Here is an 18,239-nt window from a genome sequence, read left to right on the forward strand (position 1 = left end):
TTCTCTAGGATCTCCAATGATCATCCTCCGTTCTCGTTGTTTGTTCCTATCATCCTCCCTTTGTTTGTTCCTATCATCCTCCGTTCTCGTTGTTTGTTCCTATCATCCTCCCTTTGTTTGTTCATATCATCCTCCGTTCTCGTTGTTTGTTCATATCATCCTCCCTTTGTTTGTTCCTATCATCCTCCGTTCTCGTTGTTTGTTCCTATCATCCTCCCTTTGTTTGTTCATATCATCCTCCCTTTGTTTGTTCATATCATCCTCCGTTCACGTTGTTTGTTCATATCATCCTCCCTTTGTTTGTTCCTATCATCCTCCGTTCTCGTTGTTTGTTCCTATCATCCTCCCTTTGTTTGTTCCTATCATCCTCCGTTCTCGTTGTTTGTTCCTATCATCCTCCCTTTGTTTGTTCCTATCATCCTCCGTTCACGTTGTTTGTTCCTATCATCCTCCCTTTGTTTGTTCCTATCATCCTCCGTTCTCGTTGTTTGTTCCTATCATCCTCCCTTTGTTTGTTCCTATCATCCTCCGTTCTCGTTGTTTGTTCATATCATCCTCCCTTTGTTTGTTCATATCATCCTCCGTTCTCGTTGTTTGTTCCTATCATCCTCCCTTTGTTTGTTCATATCATCCTCCGTTCTCGTTGTTTGTTCATATCATCCTCCCTTTGTTTGTTCATATCATCCTCCGTTCACGTTGTTTGTTCATATCATCCTCCCTTTGTTTGTTCCTATCATCCTCCGTTCTCGTTGTTTGTTCCTATCATCCTCCCTTTGTTTGTTCCTATCATCCTCCGTTCTCGTTGTTTGTTCATATCATCCTCCCTTTGTTTGTTCCTATCATCCTCCGTTCACGTTGTTTGTTCCTATCATCCTCCCTTTGTTTGTTCCTATCATCCTCCGTTCTCGTTGTTTGTTCCTATCATCCTCCCTTTGTTTGTTCCTATCATCCTCCGTTCACGTTGTTTGTTCCTATCATCCTCCCTTTGTTTGTTCCTATCATCCTCCGTTCACGTTGTATGTTCCTATCATCCTCCCTTTGTTTGTTCCTATCATCCTCCGTTCTCGTTGTTTGTTCCTATCATCCTCCCTTTGTTTGTTCATATCATCCTCCGTTCACGTTGTTTGTTCCTATCATCCTCCCTTTGTTTGTTCCTATCATCCTCCGTTCACGTTGTTTGTTCCTATCATCCTCCCTTTGTTTGTTCCTGCCTGAACGACATTTGAGTCTCGTCTATAGAGGACCTAAGTGTACCTCATGTCAAGTCTCCCAACTTAACCCCCCTCCTTCTTGGCCAACCTAACCTTCTACGTAGAAACAAACTTTAAGTTCTCACTACAGAACTCAACGTGTAAACGTCTGACTCAAAGCGACCCCGTGAAAAGAGTTCATACCAGGTTCATCTTCAGGGTTTTCAGCACTAGTTTCAGTCTCTGAACCCATCCTATGTCTTAGTCTTTCCATCCTCGTGTTTCACACCGCCCCTAACGTTTCAGAATCATCATCGCTCTCGTCTACCCTGGATCATCTCGACTTATAAGTTTCACGACATGTCTCAAACCATTGCTTCAAACTTATATGTTTCACGACATATCTCAAAACCATTGCTTCAAACTTGTATGTTTCACGACATATCTCAAAAACCAGTGCTTCAAACTTGTATGTTTCACGACATATCTCAAAAACCAGTGCTTCAAACTTATATGTTTCACGACATATCTCAAAACCAGTGCTTCAAACTTGTATGTTTCACGACATATCTCAAAACCAGTGCTTCAAACTTATAAGTTTCACGACATATCTCAAAACCAGTGCTTCATTTTCATCCAAAATGTACAGATCATGTTATGATGAAGCCTGCTTCTCCCCCTCACACCCACACCTCACCTCACCCCAGTGCTGACGCTTTCAATAGCCTCTCTGTAATTACTCTTCTCTGTTGACAGCCTACCGCGTAGATTACAGTTGAGAGAGAGAGAGAGAGAGAGAGAGAGAGAGAGAGAGAGAGAGAGAGAGAGAGAGAGAGAGAGAGAGAGAGAGAGAATCAGGGGATAGTGTCTCCTACTCCATCAAATTCAATTGTCGTGCAACTGCAAGGGAAGATTAATTTCTTCGGGTCCTTGCCCGGCAGAAACATTAAAACCATCATCATCCCAGAATAAATCACTCTCCAGGTGCTGCAAGAGGTATAAGGCGCAGAAATAAACTCTGCAAAAGCTTAAGAAATCAGACTGTGACTCAGAGACTGCAACGTAATAGAATAGAATTAGAAGACACGTGAAAAGACTTGTCAAAAAAGCCAAGAAAGATTATACGAAATGAGTATTGGAAGAGATAGTAACAGAGATTCTAAAAGATTTTTATAGATGTATCAGTAATAGAGATAGTAACAGAGATCCTAAAAGATTTTTATAGATGTATCAGTAATAGAGATAGTAACAGAGATCGTAAAAGATTTTATAGATATATCAGTAATAAGAAACATATAAGGAGTGGGATGAGACCCTTAGTTAACAAGGATTGGGAACGTATGGCGCACGTTAACAGCATAGCAACGACCCTGAACAATTTTTCTTCTTTTCTTTGTCTTTTACACTAGAAGGGAAAGACACAAATTTAAAGACAGTGATCAATAGTATTCACTTGATATCAGAATTTACCGTCACAATTAGAGAAATACCAAAAGGTCGTTTCTGTCCACAAGTGATTACCATGTCAGGAGTAATGAAACAATTATTTCTTGTTACTTACAGGCCACACGGGATAATGAATGTTGGTAACATAATATGCCTTGTTACGATAATTGCTTAAAAGAATTTTCTTTTATTTTTTCATTCCCTCGGAGTAACGGGTGATGCTCAAACCTAACTTTAAATATATTAAGAGTGTTGCCCTGAGCAACATCTCTTTTTTATGGGAGCTTATTCCACGCCTCAATAATGTTGTCGGTAAAGAAAGAGTTGCAATCTAGATTAACTCAGTGACCTCTGATTTTTGCCCATTTTCTCTCGTTGGCAGAACCTGCGCGACAGTTAGAAAACGTTCAATATCGACGCTGTTGCCTCCTTTAAGTATTTAAAACATTCTCTTAACCTGCCTCGGAGCCGCCTTTTGCTTAAAGAGACGAACAAATTCTATTCTCGCGGTCTCTCCTCATATGGTTTGTTTCGTAAGAAAGGATTCAATTTGTTGATCTTCGCTGCACTGCTCCCAGTTTATGAATATCCTTACGTAGGTTGGGGTAGTGGGCTTAGAATTGCACTCCATATTCGAGGTGGGATCCAACTAAACTTGGGTAGAATAGCAATATCAAACCTTGTTTTTTTTTGTACGTAAAGTCTCTAGCAATAAATCCCAACACCCTGTTTTGCTTTCTTAGCTGCTTCATTACAGTACTAGGAGAATTTGAAGTTGTTAGAGAGAGAGAGAGAGAGAGAGAGAGAGAGAGAGAGAGAGAGAGAGAGAGAGAGAGAGAGAGAGAGAGAGAGACCCCGTAGATCCCATCAGTTCATAATCGAATTTCTTGTTGAGTTTTCTTATTTGCAACACCTGATTTTTTTTTTATCGACGTTAAATGACATTTGTCATATTCTAGACCATTTAATGCATTTTATCTAGATCCTCTTGTCATCTTAGCCTACCTTCTTCAGATAATATGGCATTGCCGATCTTTTTCATCATCTGCAAATTTGGACATTGGAGTTACTCAGGACTATGTGAGTATCGTTAATGGAAATGATGAAAAGTATTGGTCCCAGGATAGATCCTTAGGGCACCTCACTAGAATCAGATGACCACGATAGATGATCCACCATTGCACTACGACTCGCTGCTTCCTATCACGTAACCTTAAGCCAGTTTCCAGACTAGAAGCATCAATTTAGCGTGAAGGGAACTCTGTCGAATGCTTTTGAAATTCCAAAAATGTAATAACTATTGTTGTAGTCTTGTTGTGGGGATGTGGAGTAACATGATAAAACTCTATGGAGATCTATAAAGCATATTCTTTGAACTTGTGAATCCATGCTTTATATTACTGATCAGTCAGACTGTGTTGTTAAAAAAAAAAATTATGACTTTATTTCTAATAAATCGACTCCAGAAGTTTACGATTCAAGTGAGTCTGATTAATTACCACTCATTTTACGACTTCCACTTTTAGAATGTAGGAGTTACGTCAGCTAGTCAAAAGTCCAACGTCATTATTTCATCATGGTAAGATTTAATGAAGAAGATATAGAGGTGAACACTTTGGTAATTTTGTGTGTTTGACGTTTTCCATTACTCGTGGATAGAAACGATCAGAACCTGGACTTTTCTTATAGTTCTCCAATTTAGGTATGTGTTAGTACATCTCTAAACTGGGACGATAAATAATGGTCTCTTGTTTATGCTATTTATCACTATCTCAAAATGGGTATCGCTACTTTTTAGCGTATAAACAAAGCTGAAAAATTGACCAGGGTTGTTTGCTATGCATATACAGTGGGTTCCCCATCTTCGTTTACTAGTGGTCCTATTCCACTGCATATACGTTTTCTTTTTATGTTATTGATATATCTATATAATCTTATAGGATATATAGGGACTGTCTCTTGTAATACTCATTTCTTCCTCTTCCTTAGCTCGCTTATTAAGTCATCTACCTTCCATCTTGACCGTGTTATACTGCACATGCAAGATTAGGGTCATTGTCTTGATCTGTTAAAAGCTTGCAGAGTTTTTATTTTGCGCCTCATAACTCTTGCAACATCAGGGGAGCGCAGTTCAGACCTGCTGGTAATTCCATTATATCTGTCGTGTTTAGGATTGAGTGTGTGTGTGTGTGTGTGTGTGTGTGTATAAACTGACGCTTCGAACTTGTCCATAATTCTTCAGGGGATGGACTAACAAAGGGGAGACACTGTGATATATTGCGCAACCCATGAAAATATCCGCCCTTTTGGAGTTTAGAATAACAGTACTGGTTTGAGGGAAGTCGGTTTTGAGACTGAACATTGACCCTAGACGTGTTAGGGTCAGATGTACGACGCTATTTACCTACGCAAGTATTAGTTGCCAAGAACTTCGTGGGATGCAAGAATTAGACTTAAGTATTTTCTCGTCGGTTATGTAACTGGTAAAGTGTTTTCCAAGAAGAAAATTGAATGTCCAACAGATTCATTTTCTCTACCTGAAATAGTTTGCTAGATGATTTCTGAAAGATTCAAAATCCCCCCAAAATGATTAGATATTTATGCTCTATTGCTCATTCTGCCTCTCGTACATAACAGTCAGTATCTACTGGCTGACCGAGGGATGAATATAAGACGTTTGTGTAAACTTTCGTATAATTTTACGTACAACGAAGTTCCCGCCTTTTTGACCGTCTCTTTATCCCTTACTCGCTAATATTGTACTCGCTAATATGTTTGTTGTGTCTCCTATTTGGAGATGTTTTACGCTCATCCTATAACAACAAACGATACAATGCAGCTATTTTGGTTCCCGGATTGATCGTATATATTCATGTCAAAAGTTCAGTTGCTGCCAATGACGTCATTATGATATTGGTGATATGATTGGGTGACCGACGGCTCCTAGACCACGCCCTATTTAGGACTCTGGTGCTGTAAGGACCTGCCTGGCTCGGCCTGACCTCCTCCTCTACGTGACCTGTAATATATATACCTGACCTGACTTAATTCCCTCCTTCCCGCCGCCCCCGCCTCGACCATATGGTCGACTGGTCGACCGCTTCCAAAGAGGCTTAAAAAAAAATGACCTTGCGCAATTGTAATGCAAATGGTCTTTGATTCGTGTAGCAAAGAGTTCGGATCCTATATGGCTAAGGTGAATGCCATTGATGTCGCCTGATCTTCTATGGAACATAGGTCTTGAGAGCTTATAGATCTTGAGAGCCATTTAGTCAGTCAGTCAGTCAGTCAGTCAGTCAGTCAGTCAGTCAGTCAGTCAGTCAGTCAGTCAGTCAGTCAGTCAGTCAGTCAGTCAGTCAGTCAGTCAGTCAGTCAGTCAGTCAGTCAGTCAGTCAGTCAGTCAGTCAGTCAGTCAGTCAGTCAGTCAGTCAGTCAGTCAGTCAGTCAGTCAGTCAGTCAGTCAGTCAGTCAGTCAGTCAGTCAGTCAGTCAGTCAGTCAGTCAGTCAGTCAGTCAGTCAGTCAGTCAGTCAGTCAGTCAGTCAGTCAGTCAGTCAGTCAGTCAGTCAGTCAGTCAGTCAGTCAGTCAGTCAGTCAGTCAGTCAGTCAGTCAGTCAGTCAGTCAGTCAGTCAGTCAGTCAGTCAGTCAGTCAGTCAGTCAGTCAGTCAGTCAGTCAGTCAGTCAGTCAGTCAGTCAGTCAGTCAGTCAGTCAGTCAGTCAGTCAGTCAGTCAGTCAGTCAGTCAGTCAGTCAGTCAGTCAGTCAGTCAGTCAGTCAGTCAGTCAGTCAGTCAGTCAGTCAGTCAGTCAGTCAGTCAGTCAGTCAGTCAGTCAGTCAGTCAGTCAGTCAGTCAGTCAGTCAGTCAGTCAGTCAGTCAGTCAGTCAGTCAGTCAGTCAGTCAGTCAGTCAGTCAGTCAGTCAGTCAGTCAGTCAGTCAGTCAGTCAGTCAGTCAGTCAGTCAGTCAGTCAGTCAGTCAGTCAGTCAGTCAGTCAGTCAGTCAGTCAGTCAGTCAGTCAGTCAGTCAGTCAGTCAGTCAGTCAGTCAGTCAGTCAGTCAGTCAGTCAGTCAGTCAGTCAGTCAGTCAGTCAGTCAGTCAGTCAGTCAGTCAGTCAGTCAGTCAGTCAGTCAGTCAGTCAGTCAGTCAGTCAGTCAGTCAGTCAGTCAGTCAGTCAGTCAGTCAGTCAGTCAGTCAGTCAGTCAGTCAGTCAGTCAGTCAGTCAGTCAGTCAGTCAGTCAGTCAGTCAGTCAGTCAGTCAGTCAGTCAGTCAGTCAGTCAGTCAGTCAGTCAGTCAGTCAGTCAGTCAGTCAGTCAGTCAGTCAGTCAGTCAGTCAGTCAGTCAGTCAGTCAGTCAGTCAGTCAGTCAGTCAGTCAGTCAGTCAGTCAGTCAGTCAGTCAGTCAGTCAGTCAGTCAGTCAGTCAGTCAGTCAGTCAGTCAGTCAGTCAGTCAGTCAGTCAGTCAGTCAGTCAGTCAGTCAGTCAGTCAGTCAGTCAGTCAGTCAGTCAGTCAGTCAGTCAGTCAGTCAGTCAGTCAGTCAGTCAGTCAGTCAGTCAGTCAGTCAGTCAGTCAGTCAGTCAGTCAGTCAGTCAGTCAGTCAGTCAGTCAGTCAGTCAGTCAGTCAGTCAGTCAGTCAGTCAGTCAGTCAGTCAGTCAGTCAGTCAGTCAGTCAGTCAGTCAGTCAGTCAGTCAGTCAGTCAGTCAGTCAGTCAGTCAGTCAGTCAGTCAGTCAGTCAGTCAGTCAGTCAGTCAGTCAGTCAGTCAGTCAGTCAGTCAGTCAGTCAGTCAGTCAGTCAGTCAGTCAGTCAGTCAGTCAGTCAGTCAGTCAGTCAGTCAGTCAGTCAGTCAGTCAGTCAGTCAGTCAGTCAGTCAGTCAGTCAGTCAGTCAGTCAGTCAGTCAGTCAGTCAGTCAGTCAGTCAGTCAGTCAGTCAGTCAGTCAGTCAGTCAGTCAGTCAGTCAGTCAGTCAGTCAGTCAGTCAGTCAGTCAGTCAGTCAGTCAGTCAGTCAGTCAGTCAGTCAGTCAGTCAGTCAGTCAGTCAGTCAGTCAGTCAGTCAGTCAGTCAGTCAGTCAGTCAGTCAGTCAGTCAGTCAGTCAGTCAGTCAGTCAGTCAGTCAGTCAGTCAGTCAGTCAGTCAGTCAGTCAGTCAGTCAGTCAGTCAGTCAGTCAGTCAGTCAGTCAGTCAGTCAGTCAGTCAGTCAGTCAGTCAGTCAGTCAGTCAGTCAGTCAGTCAGTCAGTCAGTCAGTCAGTCAGTCAGTCAGTCAGTCAGTCAGTCAGTCAGTCAGTCAGTCAGTCAGTCAGTCAGTCAGTCAGTCAGTCAGTCAGTCAGTCAGTCAGTCAGTCAGTCAGTCAGTCAGTCAGTCAGTCAGTCAGTCAGTCAGTCAGTCAGTCAGTCAGTCAGTCAGTCAGTCAGTCAGTCAGTCAGTCAGTCAGTCAGTCAGTCAGTCAGTCAGTCAGTCAGTCAGTCAGTCAGTCAGTCAGTCAGTCAGTCAGTCAGTCAGTCAGTCAGTCAGTCAGTCAGTCAGTCAGTCAGTCAGTCAGTCAGTCAGTCAGTCAGTCAGTCAGTCAGTCAGTCAGTCAGTCAGTCAGTCAGTCAGTCAGTCAGTCAGTCAGTCAGTCAGTCAGTCAGTCAGTCAGTCAGTCAGTCAGTCAGTCAGTCAGTCAGTCAGTCAGTCAGTCAGTCAGTCAGTCAGTCAGTCAGTCAGTCAGTCAGTCAGTCAGTCAGTCAGTCAGTCAGTCAGTCAGTCAGTCAGTCAGTCAGTCAGTCAGTCAGTCAGTCAGTCAGTCAGTCAGTCAGTCAGTCAGTCAGTCAGTCAGTCAGTCAGTCAGTCAGTCAGTCAGTCAGTCAGTCAGTCAGTCAGTCAGTCAGTCAGTCAGTCAGTCAGTCAGTCAGTCAGTCAGTCAGTCAGTCAGTCAGTCAGTCAGTCAGTCAGTCAGTCAGTCAGTCAGTCAGTCAGTCAGTCAGTCAGTCAGTCAGTCAGTCAGTCAGTCAGTCAGTCAGTCAGTCAGTCAGTCAGTCAGTCAGTCAGTCAGTCAGTCAGTCAGTCAGTCAGTCAGTCAGTCAGTCAGTCAGTCAGTCAGTCAGTCAGTCAGTCAGTCAGTCAGTCAGTCAGTCAGTCAGTCAGTCAGTCAGTCAGTCAGTCAGTCAGTCAGTCAGTCAGTCAGTCAGTCAGTCAGTCAGTCAGTCAGTCAGTCAGTCAGTCAGTCAGTCAGTCAGTCAGTCAGTCAGTCAGTCAGTCAGTCAGTCAGTCAGTCAGTCAGTCAGTCAGTCAGTCAGTCAGTCAGTCAGTCAGTCAGTCAGTCAGTCAGTCAGTCAGTCAGTCAGTCAGTCAGTCAGTCAGTCAGTCAGTCAGTCAGTCAGTCAGTCAGTCAGTCAGTCAGTCAGTCAGTCAGTCAGTCAGTCAGTCAGTCAGTCAGTCAGTCAGTCAGTCAGTCAGTCAGTCAGTCAGTCAGTCAGTCAGTCAGTCAGTCAGTCAGTCAGTCAGTCAGTCAGTCAGTCAGTCAGTCAGTCAGTCAGTCAGTCAGTCAGTCAGTCAGTCAGTCAGTCAGTCAGTCAGTCAGTCAGTCAGTCAGTCAGTCAGTCAGTCAGTCAGTCAGTCAGTCAGTCAGTCAGTCAGTCAGTCAGTCAGTCAGTCAGTCAGTCAGTCAGTCAGTCAGTCAGTCAGTCAGTCAGTCAGTCAGTCAGTCAGTCAGTCAGTCAGTCAGTCAGTCAGTCAGTCAGTCAGTCAGTCAGTCAGTCAGTCAGTCAGTCAGTCAGTCAGTCAGTCAGTCAGTCAGTCAGTCAGTCAGTCAGTCAGTCAGTCAGTCAGTCAGTCAGTCAGTCAGTCAGTCAGTCATCCAGTCAGCCAGTCAGTCAGTCAGTCAGTCAGTCAGGGTATCTTGTCTTCCGGCCGTCAGTTAAGAGCAGGGATAAAGCAATCAACAAATGCAAGTTGTCAAAGTTGTCAGTTTTCCCTCCTCCTCCCCCGTCAAGTTTGCCTGGCGAATAAACATGTTTACCGCACAGTAAAACAAGTTTGGGCCCACATTAAACTCTACGAAATGAGAGACCAGAGGAGCGACTTGTGTTACTTTAGGGATTTGCCTGGGAAAAATTGTCACAATGAACAGAGTTAATGAAAACGATATAATGCGAAAGATTTGAAAAGATTGTATACATATGTATATTTCCCTAAAAGTCCACTGGGGGAAATGAAACACGATAAGTTCCCAAGGGCACTTTCGTGTAATAATCACATCATCAGGGGAGATACAAGAAAGAAGTATGTATTTCTTTTTTGTATCTCCCCTGATGATGTGATTATTACACGAAAGTGCACTTGGGAACTTATCGTGTTTCATTTTCCTCGTGGACTTATAGGAATATACTTGATCACGCGCAAGATACAAGATTGAAGTATATACTTTTTTCTTGTATCTCCCCTGGTGATGTGATTATTACACGAAAGTGCACTTGGGAACTTATCGTGTTTCATCTTCCCCGTCGACTCCATAAAACATAGAAACCTCCAGCAGCCAGGATCGAACCCGGGACCCCTGCGTGGCAGGCGGGAGCGCTACTTCGATCATAGCCTAGCACCAGCACTCCCGCCTGCCACACATGGGTCCCGGGTTCGATCCTGGCTGCTGAAGGTTTGTGTGTTTTATGGAACTGCGCGTTCATATGCACTACATTCACATATGTATACATAGACATGATGATCGCACTTGTAATCTTTCTATACATGTGGCACGACATGTTTTGTGGAAGCAATCCACCTCATCAGGTACTTAACCAAGTTATTTCAATCCCAAACGTCACATTTGAGTCCCGCCGTCCAACACCAATCTTTATAGACCAAGCACTGTCTGTTTTGTCTGGTCGTATCACCTGTAAGGAAGAGTGATTTGAGGTGGGGTTAAGTAGCTGGGGGTTGACCTGGGTAGCTCTGTGTGTGTGTGTCTTGAACAACATTCTTTTTATGTTCTCGTGTCTAGTCAATTCTCTCCTAATGCTTTGGTTAATGCTAGGATGGGTTTTATGGGCTTTAGAATTGCCTGAGGACAAATTAAAGTTCTTAGTATTAGCAATTAAGGTAGATTCAATGAACGTTGCGTGTGGCATAATCAGCAGAGGGGTATAGAATAACGGGATTTTTCAAGGATCTATGAGGTGATTATTTTCATGACAATGTTTAGCGATTGTATTTTTGTGGTCATCCCTACGTACTGAATGACGGTGCCAATAACACCTCTCTTTTACAGTCTTTCCTGTCCTGCCTACATATTTATATTCCTTGTATTTGACGGCGTAAACACTCCCAATTGTTGCATGATTTGGCCTACTATTTATTAAGGTCTTTTTGATGGTGTTATTGTCCTGGAAAGCAACACTACAAGCACTGTTTTTTAAGAACATGTCTTGACTTTGTTAAGTTGGGAGAATAGATCAACACTCAACATTTAGACTTATCCTTATTTGTCACATTGTTGTTACAAGAAGCATAAAATGTCTTCCTACCTTTCCAGTAAGCTTTGTTTACAAACCAAGTGGGATAATATGACTACTTTATTCGTCTACCAGGCCTATGGGATCACATATCCATAGTGCTTTTCTAACATAGACAAAACTACAGACATTTTTTTATAGAAGGAATCGTGTACTGAGAAATGATGAATATAACTTCCAGGGATGGTAGGCTTCCTGTAGTAGATTTGAAAGGACAAATGATCAGATTCTCTGTAAGAACGACTGAAATCTCTGAAGTTATACACGCCCTGGAGCGCAGACGGGTTAGGTATATCATCATCTATATCTGGAAAATTCTATGGTTCCCAATTTAGATTCGGAAATACCATCCAAATGGCACAACCGGTATAGGAGACTTTGTAAAATACTCCCTCTGAAATCCAAAGGTGCGAACACCTTGCCATCTGTCGTCAGAAACAGCCTGGGATGCACGGTAGAGAAAGGTCAAGAGTGCGCTGGACAAATGTCTATAAAGTGTACCAGACCAGCCAGGCTGTGGACCTGGGGGGTCATGTGGGCCTGTGGGCTGCAGCTTCCAACAGTTTGGTCGACCAAATGACTTATTCCAGCAGCGTGGGCCGCCCAGCCCGACCTGTGCGGGCGAAAACCCTGGAAGATTTCACACGGTATTCAACATGTCAGCGCCCTGTGTTAACCCTTCCTTCTGGAAGTAGAAACCCTTCTCCCAAACTTCCATACCATCACCCCTTCCCTAGCCTCTACACCCATCACCCCTTTCCCCCACCTCCATATCCATCACCCCTTTCCCAGCCTCCATACCATCATCCCTTCCCCCAACCTCCATACCCATCACCCCTCTCCAACCTCCGTACCATCACCCCTCCCTTCTAGTAGTATAAACCCCCTCCCCAACCTCTAAACCATCACCCCTCTCCAACCTCTAAACCATCCCCCCTCTCCAACCTCCGTACCATCACCCCTTCCTTCTGGGAGTAAGGATTCTTTCACCCACCCAACCCCATCACCTTTCTCCTCTGGTAGAAGAAAAAGAACCACCTCTTCCTCCTCTTCCTCCAGCACTAATCATGTCCCTCACCGACCAACCAATTTCCCTGTGGCAATGAACAGGCAACAGGCAGTCGACCCAATAGTCCAATTCCCTTTCAGGTTAGACCAATCGTCGTCGCCCACCGCCAGCGACCAATATCCTTCATTAGGAAACATTCACAGCCACCAGTCGTCCTCGGGGGGGGGGGGGGGGGGGGGGGATCTTAGGGAAGTGGTAGTGAACCAAACTGGTCGTCGTGAGGCACCTGAGTGAAGTGGCCTGAGGAGCAGGTGAACCACCTGGTCGTCGTGAGGCACCTGAGTGAAGTGGTTGAGGAGCAAGGTGAACCACCTGGTCGTCGTGAGTCACCTGAGTGAAGCGGATGAGGAGCAGGTGAACCAACCTGGTCGTCAGGAGTGAACCACCTGGTCGTCGTGAGGCACCTGAGTGAAGTGGTTGAGGAGCAGGTGAACCACCTGGTCGTCGTGAGGCACCTGAGTGAAGCGGATGAGGAGCAGGTGAACCACCTGGTCGTCGTGAGGCACCTGAGTGAAGTGGTTGAGGAGCAAGTGAACCACCTGGTCGTCGTGAGGCACCTGAGTGAAGTGGTTGAGGAGCAGGTGAACCAACCTGGTCGTTATGAGTCACCTGGTTCGTGTGTAGTCTGGTCGACTGGTCGTTCGTTCGTCGCTCTCTCTCGTCATCATCGCTCTTTTCAAACTCCTGTTTGATATATTATATTCCCGAGGTTGTAGTGCAACGATGGTCGGCCCCCAGAGGTGAGGAGGACAGAGGTCAAAGGTCACCTGTTCTTGGGTCAGCCTCGCTGCGGGGGGGGGGGGGGGTCATTAAGTGAGAGGAACATAAGTCAAGGGTCGTTTAAAGGGTTGATGCTCAGGTCGAAGGTCATGGTCGAAGGTGATCCAAAAGGGGAAATATTGGTCAAGGACATGAGAGGGGACAGATAAACATGATATGGGTATGTACGATTGTTCATGAGTAATGAGGTGATTTCGTGGTTAATCATAGGGGGGGGGGGAACACAGGTCAAGGGTCAAACACAGGTCAAGGGGTCAGGCCTTCGGAGAAAGAGGTCAAAAGACGGAAGAAGACAAGTTTCCGAAGTGATGGGTCACTTTGAGGTAAAGGCTAAAAGTTATGGTTCAAATTTGGGCAGGTTTGATGGGGCATGGGTCAGGTCATGGGGAGGTATGATGGGGGCACGGGTCAGGTCATGGAGAGGTATGATGGGGCACGGGTCAGGTCATGGGGAGGTATGATGGGGCACGGGTCAGGTCATGGAGAGGTTTGATGGGGGCACGGGTCAGGTCATGGGGAGGTATGATGTGGCACGGGTCAGGTCATGCCACATAAAGGGGTCAGGTCACGGGGAGTCTGATGCAGGGGCGGGGCAGGTCAATAACCAGAAGCCTGCTTCATTTCCAGCCTCTCTCCCTGCTTACATCTCTCCCTACCTGCCTCTCTCTCTCTCTCTCCCTGCCTGCCTCTCTCTCTCTCTCTCCCTGCCTGCCTCTCTCTCTGCCTGCCTGCCTCTCTCTTTGCCTGCCTCTCTCCCTGCCAGCCTATCTCCCTGCCTGCCTCTCTCTCTCTGCCAGGCTGTCTCCCTGCCTGTCTGTTTCCCTGCCTGTCTCTCTCTCTCTCTGCCAGCCTCTCTCCCTGCCTGTCTGTTTCCCTGCCAGCCTCCCTGCCTGTCTGTCTCCTAGCTAGTCTTCTCCCTATTTCCCTGTCTCCCTGACCTGTCTGTTCCCCCTGTCACCCTGTTTCCCTGTCTGCCAGCGTCTTGCCTGTCAACCCAGGCTGCCCGTCTCCCCGCGAGTCTGTCTCCTTGCTTGCCTATCTCCCTCTGTCTCTGTCTCCCTGCCAGTGTATCTCCCTACCTGTCTCTCTCCCTGACTGTGTATCTCCCTACCTGTCTCTCTCCCTGACTGTGTATCTCCCTACCTATCTCTCTCCCTGACTGTGTATCTCCCTACCTGTCTTTCTCCCTGACTGTGTATCTCCCTACCTGTCTTTCTCCCTGACTGCGTATTTGTCTGCCTGTGTGTCGTCCTACTTGCCTTTATCTGAGGAAGATAAGCTAAGATTACAGGAGGATCTAGATGAGATGGGCTAAATGGCCTAGAAAACGGCAAAGACCATTTAACATCAATATATATCCTTTGTTACAACGGATATATATTGATGGGCCGCCTAGTGTGTAGGATCTCAGAGGGTCACACACACACACACACACACACACACACACACACACACACACACACACACACACACACACACACACACATACAGACACACACACACACACACTCTCGCTCTCCAACAACTTCAAGTTCTCCCAACACTGTAATTAACTTACGTGAAAGCAAGTACAGGATATTTGGGGTTTATCAACAGAAACTTTACGTACAAAAAGTAAAGATGTGATATTGCCACTCTTAAGTTTAGTTAGTTAGGCCACACCTCGAATATTCTATGCAGTGCTGGGGCCCTCCCTCACCTCATTTAAGTAGGGATATTCTTAAAATGGAAGCAATGCAGCGATGAGCAACTCAATTTGAGTCCTTCCTTACGTAACAAAGTATTTGAGGACAGACTGCGAGAGCTGAATTTCTTCACCTTAAGGAAGAGGCCGGGCTTTGAAAAAGCAGCAAGTAAAATAGAATGTTTTGAAATACTTCAGAGATTTCAGCGATGTCTTTATAGAAATGTCTTTACAGTCGCACCTGTGCTTCCAATGAGAGGAAATGGACTAGGATTTAGATATCGCTGAGTTAGTGCACAAAATAGTACTTCACCCGCTGCCCGTGTACTGTCTCAGCTAACGTCATAAAAAACAAAAGAAGATCGACTCATGGTATAGGATCCCAGAAGATGATATTGAGAGCAACACTTGTCAATATGTTTAAAGTTAGGGTTAGAGGATCATGTATCACTCTCCGGTACTGAATATATCCTGTAACCAGTCATCATAGCGTTGTGGCATATCATGCCACCTTCTCTGACCTCTCTCTCTCTCTCTCTCTCTCTCTCTCTCTCTCTCTCTCTCTCTCTCTCTCTCTCTCTCTCTCTCTCTCTCTCTCTGGCTACGCTGCTGTAAATTACCATCAGTGATGAACCCGCGTCGTCTTGCTTTAAACGGAACGAAAAAATTTTTTTTTTTTTTTTAATCATCCTTCCACATCAGGATTAAGACAGACATGGTACGTCGTTGGGTTGGAGGTCAAGGTTTAACCCTGCCATCGTGTTTGTAACAAAATGTGATGAGATGCAGGGGCCGTATGCAGAAAAATTCTTAGATTTCTGCTTATCTTTATTCTTAGCTGAGCAAGTGACTTAAGTGCCACACAGAAAAGGACTAAGCACGATGCTTAGCAAAACGTAAGCATAAGATTTAAGAAGTATGAAATGCAGTTTGGGTCAAAATATTTGTCGTCTGCTAAGCAAATACTTAATCGTAGGGCAGCTTTCAGAAACATGCTTAGCAAAATTCTTAAAGTTAAGTAAAATTCTTTGGGGTTAAGCATACTTAAGCATTCTAAGAAGTTTTCTGCATACGACCCCAGGTCTTTGGTGATGGAATGCGGGACATATTTGCGTTCATTCTATCCTGCAAGATATTTTTTCTTTTCGTCTTTCCGTCGTGTTGCCGGAGGGAATGGATGAGTGGGTGGGTATAGAACCTTTGCTCTGTAGTCCTATAGTCTCTTGCTACTCTGAAGGGGACTGCTGCATCTTACTCTGAAGGGGACTGCAGCATCTTACTCTGAAGGGGACTGCTGCATCTTACTCTGAAGGGGACTGCAGCATCTTACTCTGAAGGGAACTGCTGCATCTCACTCTGAAGGGGACTGCTGCATCTTACTCTGAAGGGGACTGCTGCATCTTACTCTGAAGGGGACTGCAGCATCTTACTCTGAAGGGGACTGCTGCATCTTACTCTGAAGGGGACTGCTGCATCTTACTCTGAAGGGGACTGCTGCATCTTACTCTGAAGGGGACTGCTACATCTTACTCTGAAGGGGACTGCAGCATCTTACTCTGAAGGGGACTGCTGCATCTTACTCTGAAGGGGACTGCTACATCTTACTCTGAAGGGGACTGCTGCATCTTACTCTGAAGGGGACTGCATCTTACTCATTAGCGTTGGGGCCGACCTACCTCCCTTGGACCCTAAGTCTGTATGGCCTGCCTGTCTGTTTCCCCGCCTCTGTTTCTCCCTGCCTGTCTGTTTCCCCACCTCTGTTTCTCCCTACCTGACTGTTTCCCCGCCTCTGTTTCTCCCTGCCTGCCTGTTTCCCCACCTCTGTTTCTCCCTACCTGACTGTTTCCCCACCTCTGTTTCTCCCTACCTGACTGTTTCCCCACCTCTGTTTCTCCCTGCCTGCCTGTTTCCCCACCTCTGTTTCTCCCTACCTGACTGTTTCCCCGCCTCTGTTTCTCCCTGCCTGCCTGTTTCCCCACCTCTGTTTCTCCCTGCCTTCCAGTTTCCCCACCTCTGTTTCTCCCTGCCTGCCTGTTTCCTCCTAGCTGCCTATCTCCCTACGTGTCATTCACCCTCAGTCTTTCTTCCTGCCTGTGTGCCTCCCTACCTTGCTGCCTTCCCGCTTCCTCTCTCTCTCTCTCTCTCTCTCTCTCTCTCTCTCTCTCTCTCTCTCTCTCTCTCTCTCTCTCTCTCTCTCTCTCTCTCTCTCTCTCTCTCTCACCCACTTGTCTCGCTGCCTCTTTCTCATCCCTCTCTCTTGTCTCCCTGCCAGCCCCTGTCCCCCTCTTCCTTACTTTCTCCCTGCCGGTATTTCTCCCTGTCAGCTAGTCTCCCTGTAATCATGTCTCCTTACCTACCTATGTTTTTCCTGCCTCTTACTTCATGTCTATCTCCCTATCTGCATGCCTCCCTGCCAGTCTATCTCCCTGCCAGCTTTAGCTTTATCTTCCTGCCAGCTTTATCTCCCTCCCAGTTTTATCTCCCTCCCAGTCTATCTCCCTGCCAGCTTTATCTCCCTGCCAGCTTTATCTCCCTGCCAGCTTTATCCCCCTGCCAGCTTTATCTCCCTGCCAATATCTCTCCCTGCCAGCTTTATCTCCCTCCCAGTCTATCTCCCTGCCAGCTTTATCCCCCTGCCAATATCTCTCCCTGCCAGCTTTATCTCCCTCCCAGTCTATCTCCCTGCCAGTCTATCTCCCTGCCTGCTTTATCTCCCTGCCAGTCTATCTCCCTGCCTGCTTTATCTCCCTGCCAGTCTATCTCCCTGCCAGCTTTATCTCCCTGCCAATATCTCTCCCTGCCTGCTTTATCTCCCTGCCAGTCTATCTCCCTGCCAGCTTTATCTCCCTGCCAATATCTCTCCCTGCCTGCCTCTCCAACAGACGATTGCTCTAAAGAACAATATACACAGGTGTGTACATTGTGGGCTTGGATGTGATTGGTCAAGAGACGTATTGCTGGTAATCCATTTGATGGGGTCGTTCTGCTCTTAATGACCCGCATGTAATCTTAGTGTAATGAGGGGAAAAGGGGGGGGAGGAGGGGGTTAGCTTGACAAGCGGTAACTGCTGGTTGTTATCCGGAGATAACGACTGTCAATGAAGCAGTAGTTCCTGCGTTCGTAGCATTTAGGCCTCTGTTAATGAGGCTTTTACGGTTGGTTTCGTGTTGTTTCGAGGTATCAGGACTTAATACATGTAGGATAAGGTTAAATTATAGCAACGAGTGGTTAGGAGGGGGTGTGACGCAGGCGGCGCCCCCCCCCCTAGTCGTGACGTCAGCAATGTGACGCTACAGGGCAGCGTGACGTCAGCAGTGGTGGGGTGGGGAAGGAGCGTGTGAGGCAATGTCTCGTCAGTGTTCGTGTGGCGGTGCGAGGGTGTGCACGCGTCTCCCCTGACTCCCAGGCCCTCTCCTTTGGGGGTGTACCTGTTCACTTAATACCTGCTTTGCTGTACCTGGGATACTACTGTACCGCAAGCTGTACCTACCACGGTACAGGAGCTGGTTCTCAGCCCGAGACTCTCGGAGATTACAGGTACTTCACTGTCAAGTATATATGTTTAGTATAGGGCGGACGACACAGA

General features: G+C 46.1%; 1 protein-coding gene across 8 annotated transcripts in view; it reads left to right on the forward strand.

Moving 5' to 3' along the window:
- LOC139746301 (uncharacterized) overlaps nt 1–18,239 on the forward strand; it is a 114,468-nt gene that overhangs the window by 17,183 nt on the left and 79,046 nt on the right. For 4 of the 8 annotated variants that reach the window (XM_071657405.1, XM_071657413.1, XM_071657404.1 and 1 more), the window contains exon 1: nt 18,000–18,190. The exons of the other annotated variants lie outside the window; for them this stretch is intronic. The gene's annotated coding sequence lies outside the window, so the exon portion shown is untranslated. Of the gene's footprint in view, nt 1–17,999; nt 18,191–18,239 lie in introns of those variants that run through there. 8 annotated transcript variants of the gene reach the window in all.

The sequence above is a fragment of the Panulirus ornatus genome, chromosome 64, assembly GCF_036320965.1.
Source record: "Panulirus ornatus isolate Po-2019 chromosome 64, ASM3632096v1, whole genome shotgun sequence".
NCBI classification, from domain to species: domain Eukaryota; kingdom Metazoa; phylum Arthropoda; class Malacostraca; order Decapoda; family Palinuridae; genus Panulirus; species Panulirus ornatus.